This window comes from Camelus bactrianus, chromosome 30, assembly GCF_048773025.1.
Source record: "Camelus bactrianus isolate YW-2024 breed Bactrian camel chromosome 30, ASM4877302v1, whole genome shotgun sequence".
Classification (NCBI taxonomy): domain Eukaryota; kingdom Metazoa; phylum Chordata; class Mammalia; order Artiodactyla; family Camelidae; genus Camelus; species Camelus bactrianus.
The window spans coordinates 14194154-14221755 of record NC_133568.1 but is presented as its reverse complement, the minus strand read 5'-3'; the positions used below and the strand labels follow the sequence as shown (position 1 = coordinate 14221755).

Below are 27602 nucleotides of genomic sequence, written 5' to 3'. Positions count from 1 at the left end.
ACAAAAGCCTGCTGACTCACTACACGCGGTGTGACTGTGTGTGTGTAGGAGGAAGAACGTTTATGAATCTATAATACACGCGACACCATTTCTTAACATTTGACACATTTAATGTTCACCACAACCCAATGAGGTAAATCTTATAACTGTTCTCACTTTATAGGTGAGAAAATTGAGGCATTAAAAAAAAAAAAAAAACTAAATAACTTGGTCCAGTCTTACATGGCAGGGCAGCACTGGGATTCATGCTCAGGATGTGCTCCAGAACTTAACCATTCTCCACCACTCCGCCCGGTGCCTCCTCCAGCCCATCCTCTCCTCCCGGTCCCCGGTGTTCTCATACAGGGTCCTCACTCTGGCCTGGCCACCCAGTGATCCCAGCTGCCTGCAGTTTTGCTCTTTCCAAACAATCTCCCACACAAGTCCTAGGGTAATCTTTCTGAAACATGACTCTGATCATATAGCTCTACCCTGCTAACATTCTGCAGTGTTTTCTCCCAGCCTGCAAAGTCAAGTTCAGAGCTCTCATCTTGCCATCTCTGAGCCCTCCATGGTGATGGGCCCTGGGTCCCCACCCTGGCATCGTTGCTCACCTCTCCCCACTCGCATCCCGAGTTTTCTCCAGAATTGACCCTGGGTCTCTCGCGTTTCTGGCTCAGCACCGTCTGGCTTTCGTCTTCGTTTGCAGAGCCCCTCTTCTCTTTTTGTTGGCGTGGTTCTTGCGTGTGCTTCAAAATTTGCTTCCTTCCTAGTCCCCGCTCCCTCCCAAGTCCGGGTGAAGGGGCTTCACTCCATGCCCCCTCCACCCTTGCAAGCCTCCCCACTTAGAGGCTCTGCTTACAGGCTAATGAGCTTTCCACGTCTTGCCTTCCTGCTCCAGTAGACTTTGAACTCTGTGCAGGCAAGGAACATTCTTATTTATTTCTACATTTCCAGCCCGTTGCCTGGCCCACAGTAGAACTCAACCAATGACTGATGAATGAGTAAATAAGAGGGTGTCATATGGAGAGCAGGGCCCTGGGGCAATGCGGCTGAGAGTGGCTAGGGCTTGACGGATGAAGTAGAGGGCGTGGGGCTAGCAGACCGGGGGAGCATTGCTGGTAGCTGGAGGAATTTAACAGAGGGCAAGACATGGTTCCATACCAGTCAGTGGTGTGACAAGGGAGCATCTCAGTGTTCCTGGTCAGCCGTGGCTCTTCTTCTTTTATCCAGTACGCCCCCATGGCTTCATCCAAGTGGTTAATGATGAAAAAAAGATCTGTCTCGCCATCATCTTTCCTTCCTTTCTTCCTTCTTTCTTTCCTTTATTAAAATGACCTTTTAAAACTTACAAAATGAGTATATATGCTTTATGGAAAGGAAGAACTTAGCAGATAAGCCAGTTTGAGAAGCATTATTGTATGAGCGTCTTAGGGCTGCTGTAGCAAAATGCTGGAGGTTGGGTGGCTTTATTAAACAAGTGAATTTTCTCACAGTTTTGGAGGCTAAAAGCCTAAAATCGAGGTGTTGGCAGGATGTCCCTTGACAGGGATTTCCAAGGGAAACCTGTAGAGGAGAACCCTTCCTGGCCTCTCCCTAGTTTCTGGGGGCTGCTGTCAACCCTTGGCTTTCCTTGCTGGTGGCTGCACCACTCTCATCTCTGCCCTGTCATCACTTGCCCCCCCCCCATGTGTCTCCTCTGTGCCTCTCCCCTCTTTAAAGGACAGCTGTGTATATGTATATCGGATTAAGAGCACATCCTACTGCAGTGACTTCCTCTTAACTAATTATATGTGGAGGGACCCTACTTCCAAATAAGGTCACATCTGAGGTACTGGGGGTTAGGACTTCAACACGTCTTTTTGGGGGACACAATGATTCAACCTGTAATAATATTTCTACTGCTCAGACAAACACTGGTAATAGTTTATGATATATTTCCCCACATCTTAAAAAAGCACACGCGCACGCACACATACACACACACACACATACATAGATACGGTGTTTAACCAAAATAAGATGATACTGTATATGTTGTTTTGTAAGTGGTTTTTTTTTTTTCCAGTTAATGATCTAAGGAGATTAACTTTTATTATCTGATTTCTTTTGCTTCACTTTGCATCCCTTGTTTTCTGGCTTATTTACTGTGGTTTTCAGCCATTATATCTGAAATGTGATCCTATAATGCTTTTTTGAATTGCTAAGCATATTTTCCTATTATTAAGGAAACTTGCTGGGTTCCCTGTGGGGATAAAAAAGAAAAAGGGAACAGATTTACAGGGCCCATTTCATTATGCATAATCCTTGTAAGCGTGTCTTCTGGATGTTTCTGCTCTAATTGACATTCAGAAATTGAAGGCCAGGCTGAGTTTCCACCCTCCTCCCTAGCGAAGGAGGGCTGAGGTCAAGTGTGACCCTTGTCTGAATCTCTCCGAGTACGTTCAATGAGCTGTGTGCCTAATGAAAAGTTTCATCTAAGGCTCATTTTTTCAGGGGAACTTTTTCTTAACCTTTCCTTCCTCTACCTAATACAAAAGGCTGCAAGGAAAATACAGAAGAAAGCAGCTTTGCTGCTTAAGAGTCAGATAATTGTATAAGTGAACTGAAATACAATGAGACGTTAGGAAAGAGAGATTTCATCTAATCTTTATTTTCCATCTTTTTCTCTCCCCCTTTTTCCTTTGCAGCTGACTTTGGTGCTTTTCAGAAAAAGGAACATGTTTTGTGCCTTAAAAAAATAAAAGAATACATAATGTTTGTGACGGCAATGAAGACTGAACGGGAGCCGTCTAGCTGGGCTAATGGAAAATTGATCCCCCAGTGATCAGGTGCGTAATCCTTCTGAGAGAGAGGTTTGGCTCTGAATGTTTTACAGAAAGTGGCAGTCACCCATATGGGAGGATTTATGAGATAATGGGAATAAAGTTCCTGCCTACAAATATCTTTTCCTTGACACACCAAGATGCCTGGAATGATGATACTATGCACTTCGTAGGATGATGTCATCAAAGGACAAGTTTAAAGCACAAAGATTACTGAGCTTGTTGTATGTAAAACCATCGTCTTCAGTCATGTAATAACCGTGGGAGCCTAGGACCATCAGAATCCGCTAATGCTGAGTTTTGTTGCGGGGGATGGAGACCAAGAGTGTGTGCGCATTGAATTGTGAAATGGGTGTCATCAAAGAAGCAGAACTTGAGGGGCTTCCAATGGAAGTGAGAGGGAAGATGCGGCTACAGGCAGCAGGTGTCATGCTACTGATGGCAACGTGCAATGCCATCTTTAGGAATCAGGCTACTGGGGTTTAAATCTGAGTTCTGCCACTTAAAAAATGTGACAGTTTGGTCAACTCGAAGTCTTAGTCTTCATCTCTAAAGTGGGGGTAGTAGCAGAACTATCTCTGAGGGTTGATGTGAAGATTAAATAAACTAATGAGTGAAATACGCTTAATACAGAGTTTGGAGCATACTAAATGCCCAGTAAATATTAGTTACTATTGTTATTGATGTTAACCTACTAGAAGAAGTACGTTCAGCAGTAGCCTGGGAATGTTAAGTGAAAGTGGTAACTTTTAGCAACATTACAACTTTTAATTCTCATAACAGTTCTTTGCTAGTATCTGCCTTTTAGAGATTAGAAAATTGAAGCTTATAAAAGTTAAATAGTTTGACCAATTTTAAGTAGCTAGTAAATCCCAGAATGGATTTGAATCTAAGTCCCTCCAAGGCTCACTCCACAAGGTGTAGCCCTTGCCAGCAGCCAGCCTGCAAGGCCAGCGTCTCTAGACACGGAGTCCAAGAGGGGGATGTGGATGCCAGGGACTAATGAGGGAAAACCCTTCAGAAAAGAACCTGTAAGAGAGGGAGGAGAGTGGGACAGGAAGAAGGGCCCCCAGTGAGGACATGGTCTCAGGGAAAGTCTAGTCTTGACATGGTCCATGGGGAGAGAGGGTCAAGAAAAAAATCGTCACACATCCCAGTTGTCCCTCCTTGAGACAAGCGGACTGGTCCTGTGTGCTCACTGAGTCAGTCAGTCTCTGGCTTTGGCTGCCTCCGCCACCTTCCCCCTTCAGCTCCTGAATAAGGGGGTTCTTATTTGTGGTTGATTATCCAGAGAAGGGGATAACTGTGAGCCATTAGCTTCCAATACTCCCAGCAGTGAGGAAGGAGTTTATCAGCCAGTACGGGTGATCTGGGGAGTGGGGGTGGGGGTGCCAATAAAAAATACCATGCCAGGAAAATCGGGTAAATGAGCCCCAAACGGGGTCAGTGGGGGGAGTGTTAATTTGAGGCGACTCTCAGAAACCTACAGTCATTAAATCCAAGAGTCAAAACAAGGTATCAGTGGAAGAATAATATGTGAAGGTATTGCTAAATCACAAAGTTGTGAAAAATCTGGTGAGGCCAAGTGAGGAGTGAGGGTTGAGATCAGGTATGACCTTTATCTCTTACCTTATCAGCTCTGATCTACAGACTTAAGGAGACGTGACTACGGACACGGAGGGGGAGCCTATAACGTAGCTTCCAGCATTACTGCAGGGCTGGATGGATGGACTTGCCTGAAACTCAGACCAGCCTCCCAGCTAACTAGTGGTAGGGTTAACCTGAGAACAGGTAGAGCCAACCGGAAATGGCGGCAGGGATTTAGGAGTGAGTGATGCATAAACCAAAGTTCCAGTTATGCTTCTGCAGCACACTCACGGCAGGGCCTCGTCACCCCTGTGAAACACGGGTTTCTCACCTGTGAGATGAGGTTGTCCCCTCCAGCTCTAAAGCTCAGTCCCATTAGCCAGACACCACTCAAGTGTGGCTTTCACTGCAATTAGATGTGACACTCCCTGTAAGCTTCACCAGTGATGCACGATGGGTTTACTGCTGATTCTTTGTGGTCCACTTTGAAAAAAATCAATGGAAAGCCTTGAAAAACTGTTTTAAAATAGCACTTAGAGAGCACATGTTTTGGTCGAGATGGATGGTCATGGCGTGGAAGCATTCTAGGTTGGAAAGAGAGAGAGCGTATAAGGCCAACTGGTGCATCGGCTTTGGGGCAGGCCCAGGCGGGTAAGGACCACACTCCCTGAACAGTCTGGGGAAGGCCACGTGATAGGGTTCTTGACGTTGCAAAGCCCAAGGGTGCCCCCAAGTGGTGACTGCTGGTCTAGCAGCACAGTTCTGGAAGCAGTAATCTGGTACAGCGAGGGCTCTGTTGATTTTTGGGATCTCTGATGCTGCCTTGCTCATTTGAAATTTTACGCTTCAGGGGACACTATCCTCTTGGTTCTCTCTGTGTTCACAGTAGCCTTTTTTTCCTGTTCCTTGTTCATCGGACTCCAATCTGCTTAGCCTCACCTATGGTAATTGAAAACTAGCACCTGGATATCACGGTCTAAATGATGTGCTAATACTTTTCCATGTGTCTGTTGAGAGTGACTCAGGGAGACTGAAAAAGAGACAATCAGAGGACAGCATTGAGCTGCCATCATCTGGTGTCCTTGGATGAAAGGAGCTTGTACCAGTAAATGGGAAGTCATACATGGGCTGGAGTGCTTTCTTGACCATGTATGATACCTGAAGTCTTCTTCAGTAATGGGCACAGTACCATCTTATGCCATTTGTGGATTTCATGTCATTGCTGTGTGTTTGGAAAATGTCTGACACTCACTGAGCCACATGGATTTCTTGATTGAGTTGACCTTTGAGGGTGAAGACAATTCTTCACAGAAAGTGCTGGGGGTAAGCACATGTGAGTCCAGCGCTCAGCAGCTCCAGTATGTAGGTGGGACGCAGATCTTTTCTTTCATACTTACTCTTGCAAAAGTTTTTGGGCCCAGTCCAGGGCTGGGTGAGTTGTTAACGCAATAAGAAATATACTAAGAGTCTACTATCACTTGCTTAAATGGTAGGAAGTAAACCAAAGTCCCCTTATGGGACAAGTGTAATTTAGATTGGGATTTTAAAGGGAAAAAAAAAACTTAGATCATTTTACAAATTGGGTTGTTTCATCCCACACAATATACAGCCTGCCTACGCCCGAGTGGAAACCAGGGCCCATTCATCTCCGGGCGCTGTGGGTTCCCCCGTGACACGGGCCCCATAACGCTCTGACACCTCCCTGGATGTGAGGCTGGTCTATTAAGTCACTCACTCCTATCTCATTAAGTGCACATTAATCTCATTAAACCTTTCCATTCTTTTTTGTTCGAAGGTTGACCTGCTAAAGAAAAATCTCTGTCTTCCAAACTACTGTGATCTCCTTGTCAGCTCTTAGGCGTTGTGTTTGGGAAAACAGATACAATTTAAGCTCATCCTTCCAGTGTGCTCTGTTTCATCCACCTCGAAGCCTGGGGGTGGGGTGGTCCCCTGCTTCTAGAACACCCCCCTCTGCAATTGTGGTGCGGTTATTTCTTAGCTCAACCAATAACAAACCGTTTAAAAAAAAAAATCAGCCAGACTTAATTTTTTTGGCAGCTGAATGAATGGGCAGCAGAATTTATAGGAAAGAAAATAAACTGGGGATGGTTTCCTTTATGAAACTATTTCATTTGGAATTTCCTTTTAATCACAACCACGGACATAAACTTGATCCCTTGTTAAATTAGCTAGGCTTTTAGGAAAAAGCTGTATACTCTCCCCAGTGAAAGGGTCCCGTTAGAACTCCGAACAAAGTTCCTGCTGTTACTGTTTAATACAGAGAGTCATCAGTGAAATTATAAGTGATTTGTTAGTAATTTCTAGGACACCAATGACCCATTATTGCCTCCCATGAAAAGCTAAAAAAAAACCCTCCAAAGAAAAACTCAGTGCAGGAAGAATTATTAAACACTTAAATCAAACATTGTAAAGTGTCACTGTATCTGTTAAGCAACTGTCAGAAGCCTGACTGTATATATGAGGCTGAAGAGAGAGGAAGAGAAACTAAGGAGCTTAATTTTATTTCCAAGTGTGGCCAAAGTTAATCATGTTTTTGGTACCTGGGCTGGTGCCTCACACTGCAATGGGGGAGGGCTGTGATGATGATGTAAATGTTAGTCAGTGTTCATTACTCACTTCTGATAGTTTTGAATATTAATTTGGTGGCTTTGTTTACTAGAGCAGAACCTGAAACAGAAGATGAAACGTGGCTTTTTGACACATTGTCAGTAGCATTAGACCAGCCTGTTGTCTCATGAAAAATCCGGTCATGTGGAGCTTGGCTCTTAGAGAATGTTAGAACTGGAAAGGCTTCAGTTTTTAGAGAATGCTGAGATCCAGATAGCAGTAATCAGTTAATTGAAAAGTGTGATTTAGGAAAGGAGCAGAGATGAAATTGCTTTATTTTTCTCCAGTCGTTGCCTTCAGTCATGCTCAGCTGAGTCTCCCTTTTCCGTCCCTCTGTGATACCTCAGCTTTATCCATAGCGTTCCAGTCACTTTCAGTTATTAACACCCCCGGTCCAGTCTAGGCTAATTTCAAGCAACAACAATACTTGTTTAACTGCCTTCTCCCCTCCTCTTCGCATAGGCCGGGCTTGGTCCTGAAGGACTTGAAAGGGGAGAGAGGGCGCAGCTGACTATTACACACTCTTTTCCTCCTCCCTCTGCTGTGTCTCTGCCCCCTCTGTGGTTGGAGATGGCAGGAGGGAGTAGGAAAAAAAAATTAACTTTACTGGGCAGGGGACTGCAGTTTTGGGTTGGGTGGTTGGTGCTTAATATGCTCCCTGTGGCTAATGTCCAAATGCTGGCTCCCTGGAGGCAAATGTGAGTTCTGTGGAGGGTTTAGTGAGATCCTGTGAGATCTTATGAGATCTGGCTGTGGATTGTCCTTTGCTATCTCTGCATCGTCAGCACATGCAGCTCCCGAGGCTGGCTGTCTTTTTTGGTGGGATCTCTTTGCTGATGACAATCCTCTTGGGTGAGCTATGACAAGAGTGCTCAAATCAGTTACCATCTGAGGTGTCCACGTTGCCCATGGGACACTCATCATCTTTGTCCTGCAAAACCTTGGGGACGCTGATGGCCCTGTAGTAGATTTGTCTTTATTTTACCATCCAAAATGCAGGGCATATCAACTGGTCTGTTGCCTAAGCAGATGTCCAACCAGGGAAACAAAGCCTGAATCCCTTTCTAAAAAGCCCTTCTAGACCCTTCCTGGCTCTAACACTTTTTACGAGGCTGGTCTTTCATGACTCTTAACATTTTCTTCTTCCAACTCCCCTAGCCTGTTGCTGGGGAGACTGGAGGCGAGTAACATAATCTAAGTGACACAGTCAGCTATAAGCTCTAAGGAGCAGAAGGATGGAAAGGGAATCAAAGGTACAATTTCCTAGCTGTGCGGGGACTGTCTTCATCAAAGCTGGTACCAAATCTTGCTGCTGCAACTGTTCCAGAGGCCAGATTTTCCTGTACTTCTCTGTGATTTATTACCATTGATAATTAATGCCCTGCAGTAATGAACAAAATGTAATGGACTGTGTTGGCAAGTGGTGTGGCTTGTGACCGCCCCACTTAAGCTTTTCTAAATGCAATGCAATGGCGTTCTGGCTACTCAGGAAGCTCTAATCTCGCTCTAAAAAGATAACTTGTAATATCTTCTTGAATTTGTACCTGGAAAACCGTATCAGCACGTTTTCTCAGGCTCTGTTTAATCATTTGCCAAGAATGTAAAACTCAAAGTCGTCCCCAGCTTCCAGGCCGCAAAAAGGAATTGGTGTTTAAGTTAGGTTTACCATTGTTTTCATGAATTCTCATTAAGAGTTTTGCAAATAGGATGATGTGTTTACATCCAACAGTAATGTTCAGTGGTTTGATCTGTTGATCAAGTATTATTGAAAAATAGCTGTGAAACATCTTTTTAAAAAAGTAGAGCTTATGGTTGGAATTTATACGAAATTTCATTGTCTTTCAAACTTATTTTTAATTTTAAATCAGCCTTATACCTTTCTTTTAAATCATTTTCTCTAAAGTCCAAATTGGGGGAAAAAACACTGGAGTCAGATATGCCACTGTTTACATTAGGGTCTGCCACCAACTGCTATATAATTAAGCTTTTGACGTAATTTACCACTCTAATCCTCAGTTTCCTCATCTATAAAATGGGGGTAGTAGTTGCTACCTCATAGACCAGCCCTAAGAATTACTAGAAAGACTGTGTGAGGTACTTATTTTTTAACTTTCTTTAAAAAAATTTTTTTTTATTGAAGTATAGTTGTTTTACAGTGTTGTTAGTTTCAGGTATACAGCAGAGTGATTCAGTTATACATACATATATATATATATATATATATAAATATATAAAATATATGTCTATTCTTTTTTCAGATTCTTTTCCATAATAGGTTATTTCAAGACATTGAATCTATTTCCATGTGCTTTACAGTAGGTCCTTGTTGTTTATCTATTTTACATATAGTAGTGTGTATGTTGATCCCAAACTCTTAAGTTATCATGCCCCCCCCCTTCTCCTTTGGTAACCATAGTTTGTTTTCTATAGCTGTGAGTTTATTTCTGATTTGTAAATAAGTTCATTTGTATCATTGTTTTTTAGATTCCACATACAAGTGATATCATATGATTTGTTTTTGTCTGACTTACTTCACTTAATATGATAATCTCTAGGTCCATCCATGTTGCTGCAAATGGCATTATTTTATTCTTTTTTATGGCTGAGTAGTATTACACACACACACACACACACCACATCTTTTTATCCATTCATCTATTGATGGACATTTAGGTGGTTTCTATGTCTTGGCTGTTGTAAATAGTGCTGCTGTGAACATTGGGGTGCGTGTGTCTTTTCAAATATATACCCAGGAGTGGGATTGCTGGATCACGTGGTAAGTCTATATTTAGTTTTTAAAGGAACCTTCATACTGTCCTCCATAGTGGCTGCACTACTTTACATTCCCACCAACAGTGAAGGAGAGTTCCTTTTCCTGCTTGGAAAATTCTTGACTCCTATTTCTGGGTTTCTGTTCCTGAGTTGCAAATTTGCAGCTGTTATTTTTGGGTGTCCTGGCTCCTGGCTGAATGTCCTTGCTTGAGCATCTCAAGTGCCTGTAAAGCGGCCACGCTCTATGTTCCCAGCTGGCCTTAGTTTTACTTACTTTACTTAGAAAACATCCATCTTGGACTTTGAAATCCAGAATTTACTAATTTGGCAAACACATGTTGAATGACTAGTGTGTGCCAGGCACTGTTGTTGATGTTAGGGATTTAAGAGTGTCGATAACACAGTATTATCTTCCAGGTGCAGTAAAGTGGAATAGAAGGTGTGATACAAACCTGTGTGAGTGACCTGGGGTTGGTGATGAGGGGTGCACTGGACTGAACGTTTGTATCTCCTCCAAAATTCGTATGTTGACATCCTAACTCTCGATGTGATGATATTAGGCGTGGGGTCTTTGGAAGGTGATTAGGTCATGGGGGTGGGGCCCTTGTGAATGGGGTGAGTGCCCTTAGGAAAGGGGCCCTGGAGAACTCTCTCACCCCATTTCTGCCCTGGGGATACAATGAAGAAAGAAGTCTGCAACCCAAAGAGTCCTCACTAGAACCCTAGCATGACGGCACCCTGATCCCAGACTTTTAGCTTCTGGAACTGTGAGAAATAAATTTGTGTTTCTTATAAGCCATTCAGTCTGTGGTGCTTTGAGATAGCAGCCCAGACGGACCAGGACAAAAGGTCACGGTCTCACGGCAGAGAGGCCGGCACGGCCATGCGCGCACGCACATTCAGGGCAAAGGAAGAAGTTCATTGTGGCTGAGGTCAAAGGCATAGGGCTTTAAGGTTTTATTCATAACAAGAACCAGGGTGGGAAAGGGGAATGGAAATCAGATCAGATAAGAAGTGTGTAGTTTGTAGAGAAAGGCAGTCCTTAAAAGGTTTAAGCAAGGGACTGAGAGGATCATCAGAACACTGGGAACCTGACACCAGCGTGGAGGTGGGCAGCCCGCTGGGATGGAGATGAAACGCATGACTGACACAGGGGTGTGATTATGAGTCCGGGCACAGCCAGGGCAATGGGAATAAAGAGGAGGGACTGGATGAGAGAGTTAATGCAAAGACAGGACGAACAGAAGTTAGCCTTTTATGCCATGGTGATGGAGAGGAAAAAAGGCAGTGTGTATGACACTCAAGTTTCCTTATGGACAACTGGCTAGAAAGGTTTGTTGAGACTAGGGACACAGGAGAAGGAGGATGTCTGGGGGATAGAGAAGCTTCAGCGTGTATTAAATGCCATAAAAACATGAAGTTTTACTAGCTTAATCATAACAATAAAAGGACAATGAAAAAAAGATACACCCCCCCCAGCTCGGATGCTGGGAAATACAATTATATGTGTATATTTTATTCCTTTGTGTGTACTATGATGTGAAATTTACAGAAATGTGATCTACAGACATAGGGCACAAGAAAGAGGGCAGGATCTAAAAGGCGGATGAGAGAAATACCTAACTCTGTGGCATCTGCGACCCAGTGTGTTAACATCTCTACTCATGCAGGGGCTCCCCAGACAGTGATTCGTGTTGTTGCTGGGTACACAAAGATGTATGCTTGGGTAAGGCTGTAAACTTTTTTTTTTTGAGGAAAGTTACTACACTGTAAGTCATAAAAAACCTTTATTTTTGCAAGCAGAATGAGCAAATTTGTCTATATGATTAGGAGAAAGCTCAAGCAAATCATCAAGATATCCAGGAGTTGGCAGCATGTGCATTTTGGGGTTGTTTCTCAGAAACGTATTTATTTCTCCTCAAAGGGAAAGGAAAATGTAAATGATCCCGTTGCCAAAAATAAGAGAAGATTAGGTGCTTTCTCTGCCTCCATTAAAAATGGCTTCTCCATCTGCGAGCCGCCTGTTTCACATTCCGCTACAGAACTAAATGGTTAATAAGGGGACAATGTGCGAAGGAAAAGATTTCTTCCAAATTGTGATTCAGAGTTGGAAAGGATAAGCATTTACATGTTAGTGACAATAATACCATTACTGTTCTGCCTCAAAATAAGTCTAAGTACGAAGCTATCAGTCCGTGATTCAGAGAAATTAAGTTTGCATCCGGATCCTGCTTCAAACTCACATCTCCTATGAGGTGTCCAGGTCCCACACCAACTGTACTCTGTCCCTTAAAGTGGCTTTCAACAAAATCGGGTCAGGAATAGGACAGTCTAGCTTGGGGTGAGCTGGAGATTGAAATTTCTGTTCATAATGATTTTGTGAGCTATTTTACTTTTTAAAACAATTTCGAACTTACAGAAAGGTTGCAAGGAAGCTTTGTGCTAAGAGTCTGACGTGTCGCCATGGTTACCATATTGGTTCTGTCATTCTCGCTCTCTTTCTATTGATACATATGCATGTTAGTACCATCATTTTTCTTGAGCCATATGCAAGTATTCTGCCTGTCACCCCCAAATACTTTGGGGTGTATTTCCCACAAAGACTGTCCTGTATGACCACAGTACAGCCATCAAAACCAGAAGTCACCCTGATAACGTTGCTGTCATGTAATCCACCAAACCCACTCAGGTTCTTCCAGTTGTCCTGATGATGTCCAGGGTTAGACATTTCCCTTGGCTCTAAGTATCCCATTTGTCATCAGTTTGGAGCAGTTTCTCAGTTTTTTCCTACTTACAGTGGTTTTTACTTTCTTAAAGAGCACAGGCCAGTGACATCACAGGATGTTCCTCATTTGCATTTATCTGCTCTTTCCTCACAAGTGAGATTACACACTGTTGGTCAGGAGCACTTTAGATCTGACGTAGTATTCTGCACCATTTCAGGACACACGCAGTTTCACATTTCTGCTGATACTAACTTTTATCATTTGGTTAAGATGATGTCTTCTAGGCTTCTCTACTGAAAAGTTCATGAATAAGGATTTTGTACTTGATAATTAAAAAGTAAGTGAATTTAGTTTGGATTCTGCTAGGAGGTAGAACTCTGTCAGTGTACACTGGTGGATTCCTGTTTTATTCAATGGGTTCTAATCAGTTACTATCATTATTTATTTTGATGCTCAAATTGTCCCAGATTTGGCTACCAGGAGCTCCTTCAAGCTGGCTCCCGTGCCCTTTGGACATGTCCCCGTCATTCTTAGAGCACTTCCTGACTTGTTTTCCACAGGAGCATCATGTGCTTTCCCTGTCTCTGTCCTGGGACCAGCCATTTCTTCAAGAAGCTCTGGTTTTAGTGGAAAGTGGGCTTTAAAAACCAGGATCTGGTGCTAGACATGCTTATTGTTCCTGGAGCATCACTCCTTCTTGCCCTCTTAGTGGATAAAGTTTGGAAATGTATGTATGTAAATGTGTACGTGTGTGCGTGTGTGTGTGTGTGTGTGTGTGTGTGTATTTGATGGTTTTCGTAGTGTGGTCCCTAGACCAGAGCATCAGCATCACCCAGGAACTTGTTAGAAGTGCAGATAATCAGGCTCCACCCGAGACCTACTGAATCAGAAACTCTGGGGGTGGGGCCCAGCAATTTGTGTTTTGACAAGCCCTCAAGGTGACTCTGATGATACACACTTAGGTTTAAAAACTACTGGTCCATTGATAAATTGCCTGTGTGTGAGTGTCTGTCTGTCATTTTTAAACATAAGCACTTACCAGAATATGTATATAGATTATGCATATATGTATATATTTGCATCTGTATTTATCTCTATATCTTTTTATGGCTATTGAAAATCATTTCACTATGCTACTTCCAATTCTAATCTAACACCAGAGGGTTCTAGACTGCTCCTTTCCATGTTTATAATTCCTTCTTATATATTCACTTGTCTGATCCATTCCCCTGCATGTAAACAAACCTGACAAGGGTATCAACCCCCCAAACCCTAAATCTGTCCCTGGCTGCCTTCTTTCTTTGGCTCAAACCCTTCCTTTGGGCCAACTTGAACAAATATTAGAGAAAGGGAAGGAGGAAGATGTATTAATTTTTAAGACGATGAAACATTACAAAAACCATTTTTAATCAGTGTATGAGATGCCAATATTGGTTGGTTGACATTATTTGGATGTTCACTCTTGATTATCAACTGATGAATCAGCGAGTTGCTCTGTCTTTAGTTGGGTACTGTTATTTCTTCAAGGTTCAGTCTCTTTTTAGTTACTCGTTTCTCCTTTTCCTTACCTCCATTATTTTTATTATCAGTTTATTGTTCTCTTTAAACCTGAGACATGCACACATCACTCACATTCAATTCAGTCTATTATCTCTCCTCTGTACACAGAGATTTTCTATTTCAGCAGTTGATAACAAATTGCTTTCTCGCTTCTGGGCTCATTCCTCCTGCATGGATAGAATTTTGTGTGGGGATTGCCATTTTTGTGCATTTATTTGACAAACATGATTGAGTGAGTACCATGACCTTCTTTTTGAAAAAGTTGACTATCAGGTGCTTTGGAGACACCCAAATGTAGAGCTCTGTTTGGCGGTGGACATGCAGTGTGGGACTCAGAGGAGAGTTTTTTGCAGGTGGAGAAATAAAATACTGAACCATCTACTTGCATATAGGCGGTAGTTAAGGCTGCTGTGCACTTGACTCAAGATCGTGTAAGGCAAAAAAAAACCGGAGTGAGGAGATGGCCTGGGAGCAGTCCTTGGGGAATTCTGATATTTTATGGTCAAGGAGAGGAATGTGATTCTGAAAAGTAGAAAGAAAAAGATGGTCAGAGTGTTAGGAGGGATATTAATCAAAGGAAGGGTATTTCAATAAGGAGGAGGTTCAGTGATGTTTGGAGGCCAAGGAAATAAGTATCACTAGTTCACTTATTTTGGGTGCCAGACCCACGCACCCGAAAGCTACTGAAAAAGTTCCACAATGAGGGGGATCGATTCATAATCACCTAACTCATCCCTGCACTTCATTTACCTGTTTTTAAATGTCTTTGTTCACCTCAGATCTCTGGGCTTTCCCTCCTCACCCTGTCCCTTCACTTTCAGCATTTGACTCTCCCCCTACTTCAGAGAAATTAGAAGCCACCAGGCAAGGACTCACATCCTTCCAGTAGCAAATGTCCAAACCAGCCACGTCTTCCCTCATTTATCATTCTTTTCCTGGCCCCTCCCTATTCCAGTTTAATGACACTCCCACCTCTCTTTGGATCCCATCCCCTCCCACTTTCTCAGGAGCTCCACGTAATAATCTGCTTTCTCCTTTATATATTCAACTTCCTCCTTCCCAAAAAGTTTAAAAGCCACTGGGTAAGAGTTTTGCCAGATGAATGCGATGGAAAGACAGAGGACCAGAGCACTTAGGGTCATCTCAAGGGTATTATCAAAGTGATGTGCCATGTAATCTAAACTCAGTAAGGAAGGAAGTGAAAAAATAGAGGGGTCAGTGCTCTGAGGTCAAAGCATAATAGGTGGGGTGGGAGCGTAGTATATCTGAGTTAGTGATTTTGGAGGTGGAGCTGTTAAGAGTCTGACCGTACAAATGGATGACTGAAAACCAGTGGAGGAGGAGGTCACTGGGGACCAGGAGACTGAGTGAAAAATAAGCCATGGGATCTTCCATGTGGACAATGAAATCACCCAGGATGATGGCTGGTCATCAGTGAGATACTTCAGCAAGGTACTGAAGTCATCAATGAACGAGGAACAGTGGCCACAGTTCTCTGTTTTAAGATGCACAGATTTTATTTCACATTTTAATGTGTGTTAGGTATAGATGCAGCTTTTAGTTCTTAATGTGTTTATCTATTGTGGTCTTTTTTGTTGCCCTCCTCCTCTTCCTCCCAAGCATTTACTTAAAGGACTCATGAACCTTGTAACTTCTCTAATTTGAGGAAGGGTGACTATGTATTAAATGTGTGACATTACATAATTAAATAGTGTACTATAAATGGAATAATTACATTATATCAAGCTCACGTGGTGACTAGTAAGTGCTTGATAAACAGTAGCTTTTTTTTTTTTGTATGAGAAACTTCAGGGCTGCCTGTAACAAATGAATACTAATAGATATTACTGTTGTAGCTTAATAACTAAGTTGATTTGCATGTTAAATTTCTAGAGACACCTCTTCCAGCATATATTCAACATCAATAGTAAACAAACAAACAAAAAACACACAAGGATCCCTGAATCAGCTCTTTAGGATTCTTATTAAATCTTTGATTTTGTATTATTAGTTAAGTCAGTTGCCAGACTAAAGAGTCACTGTGTTATTGTAATACTTTAAAGTAGTTAATTAATAAAGAAACGTTAAAAAAAAATCCTTTCCGTTCTAAAATTACCTCTGAAATACAGTGGCTGAGAATTCAACCTTAGATGTCAGGAAGCTCAGATTTACAGTCTGATTCCTACTGGCCTAAGTTTCTCCTGAATTTATGCTTTACTTCGGCAATCATTCAGTTACCTGCAGAGGATTTATAGTCTCTCTGTGCACAAAGCACAGAAATTTCTAAAACCACCTCTAGAAGGGACAGCACATCCAGGTGTTGCTGGGGGTGTTGTCAGATGCTGGATTTCTGTACGCATCTGTACTTTGGTTTCCACCAATAACTTTACATTAATATAAGGTTTTGTGCAGGATAATTTTCAGGTCATTTTTCTTAGTTTCAGAACACAAGTAGAACTATAAATATTGCTGCGTTTAGAGGACAATAACTTAGGAGGATTCCTCATCCCCCCATAAACAAGCCTTCCTTGCAGTCTGTTTTGGCTGCAACTTTGGTCCCCATGTTTCTCCATATTTTTCTTCATAAATAAGAGAAACCTTCTTAGGATTCTCGATTGTATATGGTGCTGAACTTTAATAGGAGCCAAATCATTATAAATTTGGGGGTTTTGTTTGAATTTTATATTTGAGTGCCAGATTGTTGACACTTAAGATGTCCTGTTTTTCAAATCTGGAATGAAGGTGTGGTCAGAGACAGTATGGCAGACCTTTAGCTAGACACTTCACGCACATTACCTTCTGTCACTCTTGGAACAGCTTCACAAGTTGGGGAGCTTGATTCTTGGTTTATAGTATGACAGCTTGGCTTGGAGTTGAGATTCAAACCCAGGTCTGCCTGACTCTGCAGCTCATGCTCCTTCTATGACACTAAAACTGGACAGAGAGAAAGCACAGGACAATATCTTAATGGTTGTTGAATGGTGTAAATCTGAGTTATAAAAGTTTATCACCATAAACTTTTCGAGCAATAGGATTTTAGGACAGTTTCCTACGCTGTGTAATACAATTTCCACGTTGTATGATGTTTTCCTCTTGACTAAGCATTTGACTCATCTTGGCTTAAATCAAACATTGGTGAATTAGATCAGATATTACCATTTTACAGAAGATGAGCTAAATAACTTGTTTTAGTTAAATAGCTGGTGCAGAGCTGGAAACCTGGAATTCATCTCTCTGTGAACGTGTTTGGAATCAGCTAGGCACAAATTCTTCGTAAAGGTGAAAATTTAAGCAATACGTGTATCCATTCCGTAGATCGTCTTCCCTGAGTAGTAAGTTGGTGCTCTCTGTGCTTCTAGGACTCAGCCTGCAGAATACTGCTTTCTTCTTCAAAGGTTGACCTGTAGTATCATCTAATAAAAATGTTTGTGGAAGGACTTGGGATTCTGAGGGGAAGGAGAAGTACAAGAGGAGGGCCAGAAATGGGGGAAGGAAGTTAGAAAGATGAGCATGAGGACAGTTTTGCCTTGGGCTGGCTCTGTTGCCATCTGTCAAATGCTGCCTGTATAGTGGTCCTTTTAGCTATGAAGGGACGAAGAAATAATGATACTGAAAAATAGAACATATGAATCAATTTTATAACTTCATACTTTACTTGTTTTTAATCATCTTCATTTACATGTCTAAGATTAATTATACATGAAGAAAAAAGAATTGGTGAATTTGAGTAATAACTAACATGGTGGGGGCCTTGAGTACATTAATTTTATGGTAAGCTGTTTGCCTCTGATAATTAGTTTGATGATAATAAAGTTCTTAACAAATCATATAAAATAAATGAGGTTGAAAGATATGCTATTCCAAATTGAAAATAAGATACAATATACTAGTATAAAACAGTGGTAATTGTATGATAGATTCTGGAAAGGAAGAAAGGAAGGCTGATTTAAAAAAGGTTTTTGTATAGAGCCTCCAGTTCAAAGAGTGATGATACTTGTATTTAGGAATCACTGAAAAATAACAGGTTTTGTTTTAAGAACTAAAATCCAGAGAGCCGTTTATTTAAACCAGTTTTCACGCCAAAGCTCTCAGAGGCTGTATCTGTATGAAATCAGTGGAGACTACAGAGAAGGGCACGCCTCTGCCTAAGCCATGAGTAGACTACATCCTTTAGTTCTATTTTTATATCCCCCCCTCTGTTTTAAATTTTGTCCTATTTTATTTGCATAATAAGGAGCTATGGAATCTTTGGTATCAGAACCTCTAGAAGCTGGCAGACCTTTATCAGTAAGTATAAAAACTAAGCTTTCAGTAGGCTAGTGAAATAGTCATCTATGTAAAATAGATTTTGTATATTTCTAATTTTAGTTTTGTTAATTGTTTTCGTAGTATTTCATGAAACTCTTATTTGATGCAGATGCATTTAGGAGTGATTTTTTTTTTTTTTAACAGGGAAGGTAATTAGGTTTATTTATTTATTTTTAGAGGAGGCACTGGGGATTGAACCCAGGACCTTGCACATGCTAATAAGCATGTGCTCTGCCACTTGAGCTATATACCTTCCCCCCTAGGAGTGACATCTTTCTTGATGAACTGATTCTTTTAAGATTATGAAATGCCTGTCTTGGTTAAGACTATAATCTTAAATATATTTAAGAAAATATATTTAGCCAAAATTATTACAATTTTTACTCCTCATGAATGATTCCATCCTGTGTATTAATATTGCCATGTGGTATTACATCACCTTGGCCTCAAGAACTTCATTTAGTTTTTCTTGCAGAGTACATGTGCTAGTAATGAATTCTGTTTGTTTTCAGTTGATCTGAAAATACCTTTCTTTAATCTTCAATTTTGAAGGATATTTTTGTTGGAATAGGGTTCTAGGTTGACTTTTTTTTTTTTTTTTTTAACACATTAAAAATACTGTACCATTGCCTTCTGGCTTCAATGACTTCTGATTGAGAAGTTGTTTGTAATTTACATTATTATTTCTCTGTGTATGAGCAATGTTTCTTTTTTCTATGGCTTCTTTTAGGATTTTTTTCTTTAGTTTTTAATAGCTAGACTATGATATGCCTAGTGTGAATTTGTGTGTGTGTGTGTGTGTGTTTACCATGGTTTGAGTTGACTGAGTTTATTATATATATGAATTGTTATTTTAAAGAAATTTTAGAAAAATTTAAATCAATGTTTCTTCAAATATTTATTTTCTGTTATAGTCTCTTTCCTCTCTCCCTCCCTCTCTCTCTCTCTCTCTCTCTCTCTCTCTCTCTCTCTCTCTCTCTCTCTGGGACTCCAATTATACATCTATTAGTCTGCTCTGTTTTGTTCCACAGACCATTGATGCTCTTTTCATTATTTTTTAATCCTTTTTCTCCCTCCATGTTTCAGTTTTTATAATTTCTATTGCCTTTTTATCAAGTTCATTGACTCTTTCTCTTGTATTGTGTAATCTTCTCTTAATTCTGTCCAATATATTTTTTATTTAAAATGCTATTTTTAGTTTTAGTTTTAGAATTCCATTTAGCTCTTATTTAGTATTTCTTTTTCTATCCTGAAAGAGCAAAGGTGTCATCATGGGAGAATGCAGCAGAGAGGAGTGAAGATAAAAGTCATTAGAGTGGAGAAGTTTAAGAAACTGTGAGGTCCCCAGAAGTCACCCATATATACCTCTGATGTCTCCCAAGATGGTGGAGTAGTTAAGGCAGAAAGCCAGACAGATGATGAAAGGACTGAATATAATTCAGCAATCAGTCTGGGAGGAAGCTGGGAATGATGGTAAATCTTGGAGGCAAAACAGATCTCTGTGGCATATATACCAGATAATGGGAGGGTTTTTCAAAAGCTGATGGGTAATGGCCTTGAATTGGAAACAGGCCACTAGGGGAATGCTGACTCTCATGTAGGCATGGGAGAAACAACAGACTCCATTTCAGAGATCTTCAGAGGAGGTGGAAATTGGGGGAAATGTCAGAATTCAATGAAAGCAAAGGGTGTATTGTCTTTCCAAAAGTTTGGGACACAAAGGAATTTATTGATGATGGAATAGGAGTTTAAAAGGATACAATGAAAAGATAGGAAGGAGGAATGACAGTGAGAAGCTTGAACCACAAGCCAGTATGAGGGAAGAGACTATGAAAGACGGATCACTGGTTGGAGCTTCACTGGGGCAATGGCCAATGTCAGGGAAGAAAGGATGGATTAACTGGTCTATAATATCTAATAGAGCTTCATCAGAGTAAGAGCTGTTTGGTTACCAAAATGCTATGGCATTCCAGGGGTGGGGAGGCTCTAAGTATCACCTGTAGTTGACTCCAGGTAGTGCTGAGAGAACAGAAAGTGAGGCAGGACCTCATGCTTCATTCTCAGTAATAGTAGGAGGAGTTAGCACAGATCAGAGTTTGTATTCTTGTAAATGAAGATTATTTTTACTAACAGACTCTGAGAATGGGTTTTAAAAAAAGGTTGGAGGAGATACTCAGTTTGTTGTCTCAAATACTAAAGGAGATCTTGGTGCCATGTAAGAGGGAAGACGACACAGAAGGAGGACTAGACATAGGGAACCATTCTTCGAGATCAGAGCCCTCCTCACTCATCTCGCTTTCCCACTCTGAGCCCTCCCGCCACTGAATGGCCTGTCCTGCCTTCATCCCTCCCTGCTACTGTCCCTTAATTTTGGGCACTTGGATAGACTGTTTCATGCTGAAGCTGTGATTAATATTAATCATAGGTTCCAGACTCAGGAGTTACATATTTCAAGTCTTGCTGTCATTGACAGGTCATCAATTAAGCTTCAGTGTATTTATTCGGAAAACAGAGTTAAAGCTTTATTTTTTGTTGGGGAGGGAGAGGTAATTAGGTTTATTCATTTATTTATTTAATGGAGGTCCTAGGGGTGGAACCCAGGACCTTGTGCATGCTAAGCATGTGCTCTACCAGCTGAGCCACACCCTCCCCACATTGAGGCTTTCTTTTGTAAACGTTTTGCTTGGTAAAGGCCAGTTATCATGGAACTGCTTCACAGAGTCATTGAAATTTAGAACCAGTAGGAAACTTGGAGACCATTCAGTTCTTACCTTCAACAATCTTGGTGACTTAGTTTACCCTTTGACTTCTAATTATTGTCCCTTTTATTCAAATAGAGCTGAATATTGCTGGAAACTGTCTTGAGCTGGCTGCTCCCACATTCGGGGGAAGGAGGACTCTCCCTTCTACACCTCCATCAGGTTTCCCGGGCGCTGCTCACTTCTTCTGGAAATGACAAGTGTACCTGAGTAGCACAGGGGTTGTCCACACAGGGTGAGCCAGGCAGGCACCAAACAAAATCTGAGTGTGCATACGGCTGTTCCTGTTGGCTGCAGGTGTCGGGCAGCCCGGGCTGAATGCCCGCTGGAAGGACCACGGGCAGAACAAGGGTGGGGATGGGGCTGGGGGAGGCCAGGAGGGCTTGTTCATTGGAGCCCTGTGGATACCAACTCTGAGCCAGCTTTCCAGTCTCGTCATGCTGGGCCCCACTTGCATTTCCCACCTGCTGCTGCTCTGGCGTCTGTGTGAGGCTTGGCGGTGGTAGGGAGTCGGGGCTGACTGGGGGGATTTGTTCGTATTTTGTGCTAAATGATTTACTCCTGCCGTGAGTTGTTGTTGTTGTTGGTATTGTTCTCCTAAGCCGTAGACTTTTGAAATTTAAAAACTAATAAGAGACTGCTTCTCCGCTACATTTTCTGTTTTTAAATTACTTCCCAGAGGCAATGAGCACAAAATAGCTTAGCTGTTTAACTGGAGAGCTAAGGCGAGGAGAAAAAGAAACTCACCGTCAAAATCACATTGGCTAACCTTGACTAAAACCAGTCAAAATATTCTAAAATCCTTCAAAATAAGCTAAAATACACAAAGCGTACCTTAAAAAAACCCAGAAGTTCTGTGCCTCTTTATAAACAATGTGCAGCAGGTACGTTGGTGTTTCACTGACCTTTAAATAGTAAAATAAAAACTATGTAAAAAAACAAACACATAAACATATAAACGGTTAAATGGTAAAAAAAAAAAAAAAAGGAAAACAAACAGTAAGTAGTTGTATGTTTGCTATAATTCACTTTTCCTTTTTGCCTTCAAACTGCTTTTGAAATACATTTGTAGGTAACTTTTATAGCCATTGCTACAAATTTATAGCTTGGTGTGTTCCTATTCATAATTTTCCTCAATCACATTTTTGGAGTAAACTTAATGGGCTAAAAGCTTTTTATATGATTTCCAGCCTCTGTGTGTGTGTGTGTGTGTATGTGTAGACTTTTGGTGTCTGTAGAATGATCCCTCACTCATGAAATCCATGAATAATAATGAGAATGTGAAGCCATTTATTAGCATATAATTGGAGAAGGAAACACGTAGTATGCTACATGTGTATTTAGGTTCTGTTATTCATTATGCTTGCAAGATTTAAGACAAGGTTTGGTTCTAAAAACCACAGAGGCGCCCCGGGGGGGGGCCTGTAGGAGGGCCCTGTGAGACCTGGTAGGTCTACTTCTGTTTTAACTCTCTGCTCAGGTGTAAGGATTCTCCTTGGAGTCTAGGTCTTTGGACATAATTTTCAAAGTCGTATACCCAGTTTGGCGTGGGGAATTTTGATGCGGGGGATGGGAAGCTAATGAAAATTGAGGAACTTTGGTAACATTGGGCGATGCGTCTTTGGGCAAGTCAGCTCACTTGTGTGGGTCTCAGTCCCCTCCACACAAAATTGAGAGTTGGAATAATAACGTCTAAAGTCCTCTCCAGCCCTAAAAGTCAACAGCCTCTCTCATTTCAGTTCAGAGTGGCTTCTCATTTCAGGCCAACTTAAACCTCTTGCCCAGGAAGGGTTATAATATTTACCAGACAAATGGTAAAGTATGATTTTTTAAACTTGTGATCTTTTAAATGTTTGTCAGGTCTATTTTCCATCGAATATTATATATCCAATATCACTAAGTAAGTGGTCACAGCTCTTTGGATGCTCAATATATTTGTGGATGATGAGGGTAAATTTAGTCCTCTGTCTACCCCTGTCAGATCACGACGAAATATTTTTTTTCTCAGAGCTATACTATGAAGTTAAGATCAATGTTTTAAATACTGAACTGTGCTATGAGGAAGGCAATATCTTGTCCCTAAGACAATCTATAGAAGCTTATTAATTTTTCTTATTGTGGTGAGAAACACACAGCATAAAATCTACCATCTTAACCATCTTTAAGCATACAGTACAGTAGTGTTAATTATATGCACATCGTGGGGCAAGAGATCTCTAGGGCTTGTTCATCTTGCAGATCTGAAACTTGATACCCCCTGAAGAACTCCTCTTTTCTCTCTACCCCTAGCCGCTGGCAACCATCATTCTCCTTTCTGTTTCTAAATAAGCTTATTACTTTTATAGCCAAGGCTTTACTCCCTAGCTTGGTTCCTTGTGTCTACAGATGAGACCTTTATCCACCAAGTTCTTTCGACTCACAGTCTCTGTCATTTATCTTCGGGTTTTACACTGGCTTTATCATGCACGTCGAGGAGCTCTGTGCAGTCACACGTTTTGGATAGTCTTATCGTTTTGGTTCCCAGAGCAACATTTTTCACTCTGACTACAGTCCCACTCTTGGTGGCAAGCTGGCCCAGAGTTACACAATGTTTTCCCATGTTACCTTTGAAGGCTGTTAATTAGAAACCCTGGACTACTAGCCACCTTCAGGTGTGGTCTGAGGCCATTTCTTGCAGCCACACATTGACAAATAGGTTAGTCTCCTCAGCAGTGAGTAGTAGTTAAGCCTAGTGGAAGGTTAAGCATACGGAATCCTGCCTGACTACATGCTTGATGGAGAATAATATGGTATCTGCACTGTGTCAGGGTTTTCCATCATTTAGGAGAGATGCTAGGTTTGATATGGTAGTCAATCTCCATCAAGCATATTCAGAAAACCTTGAATCATTCAATTCAGCAAACCTCTGCTTATGATCATTCAATTCAACAAGCCACTGCTCATGTGGCACTCATGATAGCCATTTGAGTGATGAGTGAGCTTTAGAATGGCTTTGTTCCTACTGAGAACATTTCCCTTGAATGTTTGAAGGTTGATGAACTTGGCCTAAATCATACAGGGCCATGTCAGGGACCTGCGGTCATGCTGCTGATAATTTATGCTGCATTTTTATTTTATAGGGTTTATGCCTCTTCTGTGATTCCTCATCAACTCTTCATGATGTAGGGAATATATCCAGGAAGCTCTTTTTATAAAAGTTTGGGTTTTTGTGGGGTTTTTTGGTTTGTTTTTGTTTTTTAGAAAAAAGGGCTTATAAAGAGTTAATATCTTTAAGCAGTAGATGTAGATTTTTTCTCTTGGGTCTTTATTAAGCCTCCTGCACCATTTGACTTTGTAAGTCAGCACTGTATATAGTCTGAACATTAAGTCCCCATTAATCAATGACACAAGAAAAGCATTGGTATTTGTTGGCTAGTTGATGCAATGGCTTTTCAAACCAGACTGCATAAGAAATACCTGGAGAACTAGAAAAATGCCAATTGTCAGGCTCCATTCCCTCAGGTTCTTATTCATTGGTCCATTGGGCTTAAAAATCTGCTTTTTAAAATTATTCATTTTTAAAGTTATGGTAAAATTGATCATTTTAACCCCTTTAGGGGTACAGTTCAATGAAGCACATTCATATTGTGTGTAACCATCTCCACTATCCATCTCTAGAATGTAAAAACCTACTTTTTAAACAACACTCTTGGTGATCTTGAGGCAGGGAATTCCCACCATACTTTGTGACACATTGATACAGCGTGGACTTAGAGCTGTGCTAGGCATGGTGGGGAGAAACAGCACATGGTAAACACTATCCCTGGGTTCAGGTGGTTTACACTTTGACAGAGGACCAAAGAACAGTACACGTGGAATAAGTGGAGAATGACCCCAGATAGAATAAAATTAATACACATATTGTTACACATATACACATACCTGTTATGCTGCTAGGCAGGGGCTAGAAAGAGGGAGACAAGCAGATATATATGACTGAAAAATAATAAATACACTGGAGGAATAGGTCTTGAGTTTGACTCAAGCAGTGTTGACAATGCAACCTTTCGAGGCATAAAGGCAACAATGTTAGGATTCCAGGCAAAGGAAGTCATGTGACCTGGTAAGGAATGTAAGACCATTTCTCCAAAGATTGATGATACTTGGTGCAAGTCAGAGTTTATGCTTCCAACAATGGTGTTTCCCTTGTAGAAGTGAGGAATAAACAATTCTATGAGTCTTTCAGCAAGGAGCCAAAGACAAAAATGAGCACAAGAGTGTCGTCTGTATTTTGGTCACATGGTCATAAGTGAAAAATCATAGATCTTTTCATTAGAAGAACAACTAGATGAGAGTTATTAATTTGTAAGGTTTCTTTCTTGCAGCTATAACACTGAAGAGAATTTCCTCTTTAATGGTTAAAAGTACCTGGTGCCTTGTGTTCTTAAGACCACAGACCAGAATTTAGAGTTCACACCTCCAGACCTCATCCAGGATTGGGGTGGGAGGTCACCATTTGTCCAGAAGCATGAAGTTGGGGAAAATCTAGGGATCTAAGTGCTGCTTAAATAGTTTTCTCCCAGTAGTTCTCCATTCTGCCCTTCCCTCCATTTCCTCCAAGAACAGGGCCTTGTGTTCCAAAGACTATTCTTTTAAAAAATCTGTAGCATGAATCTGCTGGTTTAGGATTCAGATCCCAAATATTTGTTACTGTTACCTTCTTTACTCTTTCCTGCATTCTCATGGGTTTGTTTCTGTTTTAAAAATCCTTTTACTAGCAAGAAAGTGTCTCAGAGTTGAGGACACTAATGAGATATGATAACTAAGTGCAATTGGCTCCTAGAACAGAAAAAGGACTTTAGTGGGAAAATCTGGTGAAGTCAGAATGAAGTGTGTAGTCTAGTTGGCTGTATTATACCAATGTTAGTTTCTTAGTTTTGACAAGGACACCAAGGTGATGTATGGTGTCAACATTAGGGGAAGGTGAGTGAAGGGTAAACAGGAACTCAGTTCTATCTTTGCAATTTTGCTGTAAATCCAAAATTATTCCAAATTTAAAAAAAATTTTTGAAAGATCGCTTTGCCATAGTTTTGGTTGGGTTCCAGGAAGGAGCAAAATTAGATGCATGTGTTTAATCTGTCATTTTAGCCCAGAGTTTAAAGTCCAGATATTAACTTCTCTTGCAATATTGAAGTATCAATTTGTTCAATTCCAAAGTTACATTCTTTGCCCTTGTGAGTTAAACATCAAAGGTTTTGGCATTCTCCCTGATGTCTCACTGACTTAATATCATTCAGCTAGTTCGAAATGTCTGGATGGAATTGGGGTTCTAATCACAGCTGCAGCCTGGAATGCATATAATTCCTTCAGGGCTTTATCATATATATTCAGTGATAATTTTTTCATAGGCTTTCTTTTAAAGCATGCAAAATGATAAATGGGCACAAAATTTTTTTAAACCACCAAACCCAACATTTGGAAAATAAATTGATTCTAGACCTCGAAACCAGTTAATTCAGGCAAAATTATGTTCCTAGAACCTAAGTAGTATTGTTGCCAAAAACTGTACCAGTGAGATGGGAAATCTTACATTTAGCCTCATCAGGATGCTGATCAATGGGTACCAACTAAAAAAAATTTTTTACTGGGACAAATCTAGTCATTTTGACCCTACCGTATTAGGGGAAAAGCCCACTTAGGCACTTGGCCTCCTTTCCAGCCATGGTGTTTGAGATATTGCCACCTTCTTGCAAAATAAAGATATTTGCAATGGTGGCTGTCACAATTGCCTGATATTATTTGATAGAACTTTCTGTTTTTGGTTAGAATTCAGCAAATTCAAAACTTCTTTATTTTCATTTCCTCTGTGTTCATCTCTCTGGTCCTAAATTGTGTGTAGGTTTTGAGGAGTGAGGGGCCATCCATATTCCCTGGTGAGCAGGCATCTTTAGTTTTACACTGGGAAATTTCTTAGGCCTAAATAACCTGTCTCCTAAGGGAAGTTTCCTCTCCTATGTAATTAAGTCATTCCGACCAAACTAGACACCACCTGGTAGCTAATTGTCTTGATCCTATAGACAAACACCAATGACAGCTTATCCCACAAAATTAACATTTTGTGTAGGTGCACTTGTGCTGCCTCCTTAGGGTTGGCATGGGTAGTTCAGAGAGGACCTCTTGCGCTCTTGGCAATGCAGGTTATTTCACGCTGGGATGTTTGACATTTTGCTGTAGATGATTCTTTGTTGGGGACTGTCCTGCAGCATCCCTGACCTCTACCTTCCAGATGCCAGTAGCACTCTCCCACTCTGGTTGTGACAACTAAAAATATCTCCAGAGATTGCTGAACATCCCTAGGGAGGCAAAAGCCATCCCTGGTTGAGAACCATTGCCAAAGTATGTGTTGAACTCTGGTGTCTGTCAGCTTTAAAAGTACAAAAGTTGGTCTGCTCATCTAAGTTTGAAAAGATCTAATCCC

General features: G+C 41.1%; 1 long non-coding RNA gene across 2 annotated transcripts in view; it reads left to right on the top strand.

The window, feature by feature from the left end:
• Positions 1-2671: 2671 nt before the first annotated feature.
• The window catches only part of LOC105073941 (uncharacterized), a 310618-nt gene continuing 285687 nt past the window's right edge, over positions 2672-27602 (top strand). For both annotated transcript variants that reach the window (XR_835743.3, XR_012503281.1), the window contains exon 1: positions 2672-2810. This is a non-coding gene — a long non-coding RNA (uncharacterized LOC105073941). The remainder of the gene's footprint in view (positions 2811-27602) is intronic.